Below are 7346 nucleotides of genomic sequence, written 5' to 3'. Positions count from 1 at the left end.
TGTGTGACGTCATCGTGACACTGTTAACGAGATTATTTCCTAGTGGAAGGATTTGTCAAGGTAAGGGGTTCTGTTGTTGTTTTTCTTCTTCACATTTTAATATGTGTGACTTTACGATGATGCACATTCTCGGGAAAATGTACAAATATTTTTATTCTTAAAAGAAAATGACAGAAGCTGGAGAGATGGCTCCAGGGTTAAAACCGCTTGTTGCGCTTGAAGAGAACTTGGATTTTGTTCCCAGCACCCATAAAGTAGCTAACAACCATCCCTAACTCCAGTTTTGCGGCGTTTAACACCCTTTTCTAGCCTCTGAAGACACCAAGAAGACATGTGTGATGCATAACTTACACACAAGCTTATGCACGGCAAATTTAAAAAAAAAAAACAAAACAGGATAAAAAATTAAAATTAGGAGCTGGCGGTGCGCGGGTTTTCTCCTGTGGCGCCACGACTCGAAATCTGTGCTGTATGCTTGAGCAGCAGCGGCAGCGCCTCACCAACCCCATGAGCGGCTTCACCAGCCAGGAGAGCGCTGCGCCCTTCACCCTCGACTACCGCATCTTCCTCAAAAATGCGAAAGGAGGGTATATTTCTCCATTTCATGATATTCTGATTTATGCAGAAAAGGATGTATTCCACGTGGTACTTGAGGTTCCACGCTGGTCAGATGCAAAAATGGAGATTGCTACAAAGGACCCTTTAAATCCAATGAAGCAAGATGTGAAAAAAGGAAAACTTCTTTATGTTGCGAATGTGTTCCCATATAAAGGATATATTTGGAACTATGATGCCTGCCATCCCTCAGACATGGGAAGACCCAGGACACAGTGACAAACACACTGGCTCTTGTGATGACAATGATCCAATTGATGTTTGTGAAACTGGAAGCAAAGTGTGTACAAGAAGTGAAACAATCCGGGTGAAAGTTCTGGGCATACTGGCTATGACTGATGAAGGCAAAACTGACTGGAAAGTCATTGCCAGTAATATGGACCAACCAGATGCTGCCAATTATAATTATGTTTCTGATGTGGAACGACTGAAACCTGGCTTCTTAGAAGCTACTGTTGACTGGTTTAGAAGGTATAAGGTTCATAATGGAAAAACAGAAAATGAGTTTACATTCAATGCAGAATTTAAAGACAAGGACTTTGCAATTGACATTATCAGAAGCACTCATGATTATCGGAAAGCATTGGTGACTGAGAAAACAGTCAGGAAAGGAATCAGTTGCACGAACACTTGGACAGCCCCTTCAAGTGTGATCCTGATGCTGCCAAAGCCATTGTGGAATCTTTGCCACCACCATGAGAAGCTGCCTGCTCACTACCGACAGATGTGGATAAGTGGTCCCATCAGCAGAAAAACTGATGAGCGTCCTCTGGAGGACAAGCTGGTAGTGCTGCATCCTGTTCACCTGGATGCATTAAACACAAAAGTGTAGTAGCTTTTCAAAGCTCTAAGTTTCTCTAACTTACCTAATGGAGCAGGTTCTGCTATGACTGATCCAGTGTGTGCAGAAGGCTGGCCATCCAGACAGTCCTCGTCTCAGCCAAGACAGCTTTTACTGCATGTTCGCTCTCAAAGCCATGGTGCACTTTAAGCCATTTGTGCATAGATGTGCAAGGTGGACACCTATTGGATGTATATGTTTACTGTGTTAGGAAAGAAAATTATTTTACTGAAAAAAAAAATTAAAATTAAGTCATTTACTCCGTTCATTTGTTGAATTTCCAAGGAGTTCTTTTAATACTGTAAGCCAAAGATTAGGGGTCTGTAGAGATTTCTTATCTCCGAGATTCATGTCTTGCTGCTCTTGCAGAGGAACTGGGTGTGGCTCCCAGAACTCAAGTCTGGCAGCTCACAACCACATGCAGTTCCAGAGGTATCCAATACATTCTTCTGGCCACCGTGGACACTGCCCTATGGTCACATGTACAATGCCCCTCCCCCTCCAAACACATACACACAATTTGAAAAATGGAAATTAAAACATCTTTTTTCAAAAGGCCTTAAGGACTAGAGGTCTTTTTTGTTGTTTTGTTTTGATTTTTTTAATTTTTTATTAATTACACTTTATTCATTTTGTATCCCCCCATAAGCCCCTCCCTCCTCCCCTCCAGATCCCACCCTCCCTCCCCTTTCTGCATGCATGCCACTCCCCAAGTCCACTGATAGGGGAGGTTCTCCTCTCCTTTCTAATCTTAGTCTATCAGTACTCATCAAAAGTGGCTGCATTGTCCTCTACTGTGGCCTGGTAAGGCTGCTCCCCCCTCAGGGGGAGGTGATCAAAGAGTAGGCCAATCAGATTATGTCAGAGGCAGTCATTCTTCCCATTACTATGTAACCCACTTGGACACGAACTGCCATGGGCTACACCTGTGCAGGGGTTCTAGGTTATCTCCACGAATAGTCCTTGGTTGGAGTATGAGTCTCTGGGAAGTTCCCTGTGTTCAAATTATCTTGTTCTGTTGCTCTGCTTGTGGAGTTCCCGTTCCCTCCAGCTCTTACTATTTCCCACTTCTTACATAAAATTCCATTCACTCTGCCCATCAGTTGACCATCAGGCTCAGCATCTGCTTTGACAGTCTATACTGCAGTCGCTTTCAGAGGCCCTCTGTGGCAGGTTCCAAGGTTGTTTCCTGTTTTCTTCTGGCTTTCAGAGGCCCTCTTTTTCTTCTGATGTCCATCCTCTTTGCCTTTCAGGATGGGGACTGAACATTTTAGTTAGGGTCCTCTCTTTTGCTTAGTTTGTTTAGATGTACAGATTTTAGTGGGTTTATTCTATGTTGTATGTTTATATGAGTGAGTATATACCATGCCTGTCTTTTTGCTTCTGGGACAACTCACTCAGGATGTTCCTTTCCAGGTCCCACCATTTACCTGCAAATTTCATGATTTCCTTATTTTTCATTGCTGAGTAATACTCCATTGTATAGATGTACCACAGTTTCTGCATCCATTCTTTAGTTGGACATCTGGGCTGTTTCCAGCTTCTGGCTATTACAAATAAAGCTGCTACAAACATGGTTGAGCAAATGTCCTTTTTGTGTACTTGATACTCTTTTGGGTATATGCCTAGGAGTGGTATGGCTGGATCTTGAGGAAGCGCTATTCCTAGTTATCTGAGAAAGCGCCAGATTGATTTCCAGAGTGGTTGTACAAGTTTACATTCCCACCAGCAGTGGAGGAGGCTTCCCCTTTCTCCACAACCTCTCCAGCATGTGTTGTCCCTTGAGTTTTTCATCTTGGCCATTCTGATGGGTGTAAGGTGAAATCTCAGGGTTGTTTTGATTTGCATTTCCCTAATGGCTAATGAGGTTGAGCATTTCTTTAAGTGCTTCACTGCCATTCGATATTCCTCTACAGAGAATTCTCTCTTTAGCTCTGTTCCCCATTTTTTAAGTGGATTACTTGGTTTGCTGCTTTTCAGCTTCTTTAGTTCTTTATATATACTGGATATGAGTCCTCTGTCAGATAAAGGGTTGGTGATGATTCTTTCCCAATCTGTAGGCAGTCGCTTTGTTTTGATGACGGTGTCCTTTGCTTTACAGAAGCTTTTCAGTTTCATGAGGTCCCATTTATTGATTGCTGCTCTTAGAGCCTGTGCTGTTGGTGTTCTGTTCAGGAAGTTTTCTCCTGTACCAATGAGTTCTAGGGTATTCCCCACTTTTTTTCTGGCCGATTTAATATGTCTGGTTTTATTTTGAGGTCTTTGATCCACTTGGACTTCAGTTTTGTGCAGGGTGATAAGTATGGATCTATATTCATTTTTCTACATGTAGACATCCAGTTGGACCAGCACCATTTGTTGAAGATGCTATCTTTTTTCCATTGTATGGTTTTGGCATCTTTGTTAAAAATCAGGTGTCCATAAGTGTGTGGGTTTATTTCTGGGTCTTCTGTTCGATTCCATTGATCCACCATTCTGTTTCTATGCCAGTACCATGCAGTTTTTATAACTGTTGCTCTATAGTACAGCTTGAGATCAGGGATGGAGATACCTCCAGAAGATCTTTTATTGTAGAGGATTGTTTTAGCAATTCTCGGTTTCTTGTTATTCCATACGAAGTTGAGAATTTTTCTTTCCAGGTCTGTAAAGAATCGTGTTGGCAATTTGATGGGAATTGCATTAAATCTGTAGATTGCTTTTGGTAAGATGGCCATTTTTACTATGTTAATCCTGCCAAGCCATGAGCATGGGAGATCTTTCCATCTTCTCATATCTTCCTCTAATTCTTTCTTCAGAGACTTTTTTTTCATACAAGTCTTTGACTTGCTTGGTTAGGGTTACACCAAGGTACTTTATGTCATTTGTGGCTATTGTGAATGGTGTTGTTTCTCTAATTTCTTTCTCAGCCCTTTTGTCTTTTGTATACAGGAGGGCTACTGATTTTTTTGAGTTAATTTTGTATCCGGCCACTTTGCTGAAGGTGTTTATCAGCTCTAGGAGTTCCCTGGTAGAGTTTTTGGGGTCACTCATGTATACTATCATATCATCTGCAAATAGTGATAATTTGACTTCTTCCTTTCCCATCTGTATCCCCTTGATCTCCTTCAACTGTCTTATTGCTCTAGCAAGGACTTCCAGCACTATGTTGAAGAGATATGGAGAGAGTGGGCAGCCTTGTCTTGTCCCTGATTTCAATGGGATTGCTTTAAGTTTCTCCGTTGTTTTGATTTTTTTTTTAAAGCCTGCTTTATGATTTGAATATGAGATGTCCCCTCCAGGTTTGTTTGTTGAAACATTGGTCTACATCTAGTGATGCTTGGTCTGAGTTTTGTTTCTGTTGCTATGATAAATGCCATGGCCAGAAGTAACTTGGGTTATACATCCCGGGTCACAGTGCATCATTGAGGGAAGTCAAGGTAGGAACCTAGAGGCAAGAGCTGAAACAAAGACCATGAAAAAATACCATTTATTGGATTGCTCTCCCCTGCTTGCTCAGCCTGCCTTCTTCCGACACCCAGAATCACCTGCTTAAGAAGGGTACCAGCTCTAGTGAGCCGGGCCTCCCCACATTAATCATTAATCAAGAAAATACTTTACAGGTTTGCCTACAGGCAATCTGATGAAGACATTTTATCAACTGAGGTTCTTCTTCCCAGAGAATTACAGCTTATGTAACATAAACAAAAATGTAACCAGGACACATTGTTTGGAGAGGTTCTGGAAACTTTGGTTGGCAGGACCTAGCTGGAGAAAGTAGGTCGTTGGAGGAGGGCCCTGGTGACTACATCTTTTCTTCCACTTCCTGTCTGTCTCTTGTGTTTCCTGGCTGCCATGAGGTGAGTGGCTTTGTCCCACCATGCCTTCACAGCATGGAGCACCACATCACTACAGGCCCTCTAACAATAAAGTCAGCAACTATGGACTAAAGGCCCCAAACCATAAGTCACATCAAACATATCCTTCTTAAAACTGTGAAAGTTATTTTGCTTCTTCTTCTTTTGAGATGAGATAAATTATGCACAACTAAAAACACTATGCTGTGCCATGTGGTAGAAGTCTGTATTTTTAAAATTCCCACTAGCATTGTATTTAGCTTAGTCTGGTACCAAACAAGTGTTTCTGTTTGATGTTTTCTTCATGACACTCCTCTAAAGATGTTCTTTTAAGACTTCCTCACACACAGTCTTCAACTTTCTTTTGGTTAGACATAAAGAAAAAAAAAATATATATATATATGTAGTATAACATATATAACATCATATTTGTTATATTATATAATTATATATTATATTATATATAACATATACAATGTTAGATATAATACATATAATATATTTATATAAGAATATATATACTTAATATTTATAGTTGCCTTTGTTTTGAAACACAGTCTCATGTAACACAAACTGACCTGGAACTGGCTGTGTAGCTATGACCTTGAACCTTAGATTCTCCATATTCATTTTCCAAGTACAAGTATTATAAGCATGTATCCCTGTGCCTGTTTTCAATGCATGGCTCTCTGCATGGTAGGTAAGCATTCTACAAACTGGGTTACATAGCCCAGCCTTACATCTTAATGTTAGTACTCTCTGGTCTCTGTGTGTATTGCACTTGATCAATAGTGTTGAAGATATTAATATATTATTGTAGTTGGTATTTCTAATTAGACTATGACAGTCTATTTCAAAGAATACACTTTCTAATTTTATCCTCCCCTTCACAGAATGATGACAAATGTCTTCAGGCATGATGATGTTCTCTGTATACAAATGAAGTTTAGTTTGGACACTGAGAATTCAAGTAGTCTAGAAAACTTAGTTCAGCTAACTTTTACACGTGTTGCTAAGTTGTAAATGAAGTGCACTAACCACTCGCTCCATTACTGCCTCATAAATGCAGGACAAAAAAACTACTGGAGTTTTACTAGTTATAAAAGCATTTCTGGAAAGTATTGAGAAGAAATGAATTATCACCTTCTATTACCATTAACAAAGGACAAGTGAGGAAGGTTGTTAAAGCAGACATGATTGTTGTGGGTTTAAAAATGACTCCCTTGGTAATAATTAGTTTTATGGTAGTTTTGATGATGATTGAGAAATTTAAAATACCATAAATACCACGTGTTTCTTTGATTATGTAGAAGAGATACATATGCTTTTGGAACAGTATATTTTACTACATGGATTGAATTTCCTTTCATCAAATGTTTGTAGAGTATTTACCAAGCAATAAATGTTGGTATGTAGAGAAAGATTAGAGAGAAATATAATCCAGTTTTCTCCTGAAGAAACTGACTCTGTAGTGATAGGCTAAGAATCCCCAGCTATCTATGCTTACAAGGCAGGACTAGATGAGGAATGCATTTAATAATAATTGAAGAACATGGGTTTCCTGAAGGAAAAGCTATCTATTTTATTGCGAACACTTTCCAAAAGCCCTTCCCAGAAAGGAAACCCTGTCATTGACAATTAATATTAATAGATTCCAGACCATAAGTTCTGTGAAAACAATGGTCAAGTTTCCTGCATCTCTGAATTCCCAGTATTTAGAGCAGATCAGGCACATAATATTTAGTTACTGAGTTCAATTAATGAACTGTGTAAGTAATTGAATGTCTATCCTAGAACACAGGGGTTCTCAAGTCAAATTCAGGATTATAGAGCACTTAGAATTAGATGGCATCTGAGTAAGGCTTTGGGGAATAAATGCCACTTCAATGTTTGCATTTTCAGAATGAACATATAACAATGACTCTATCTAACAATAAATATATCAAACTGAATCATCTATTCAAATAGGTTACATGCAAGTCCCAAGAATCACTTCCTATGCTTAACTGAGTATTGACCTTACAATCAAATAAATCCCTACACAAGTGATCTCAGCT

The 7346-nt window shown here is 39.7% G+C and overlaps 1 pseudogene; it reads left to right on the top strand.

The window, feature by feature from the left end:
* Positions 1-480: 480 nt before the first annotated feature.
* LOC129689095 (inorganic pyrophosphatase-like) lies at positions 481-1374 on the top strand (annotated as a pseudogene).
* The last annotated feature ends 5972 nt before the right edge of the window (positions 1375-7346 follow it).

Source organism: Psammomys obesus, unplaced genomic scaffold (genome assembly GCF_907164565.1).
Source record: "Psammomys obesus unplaced genomic scaffold, mPsaObe1.curated_primary_1811, whole genome shotgun sequence".
Classification (NCBI taxonomy): Eukaryota; Metazoa; Chordata; class Mammalia; order Rodentia; family Muridae; genus Psammomys; species Psammomys obesus.
Note: the sequence above shows the minus strand (reverse complement) of the source record. Positions and strands in the feature narration are given on the sequence as shown.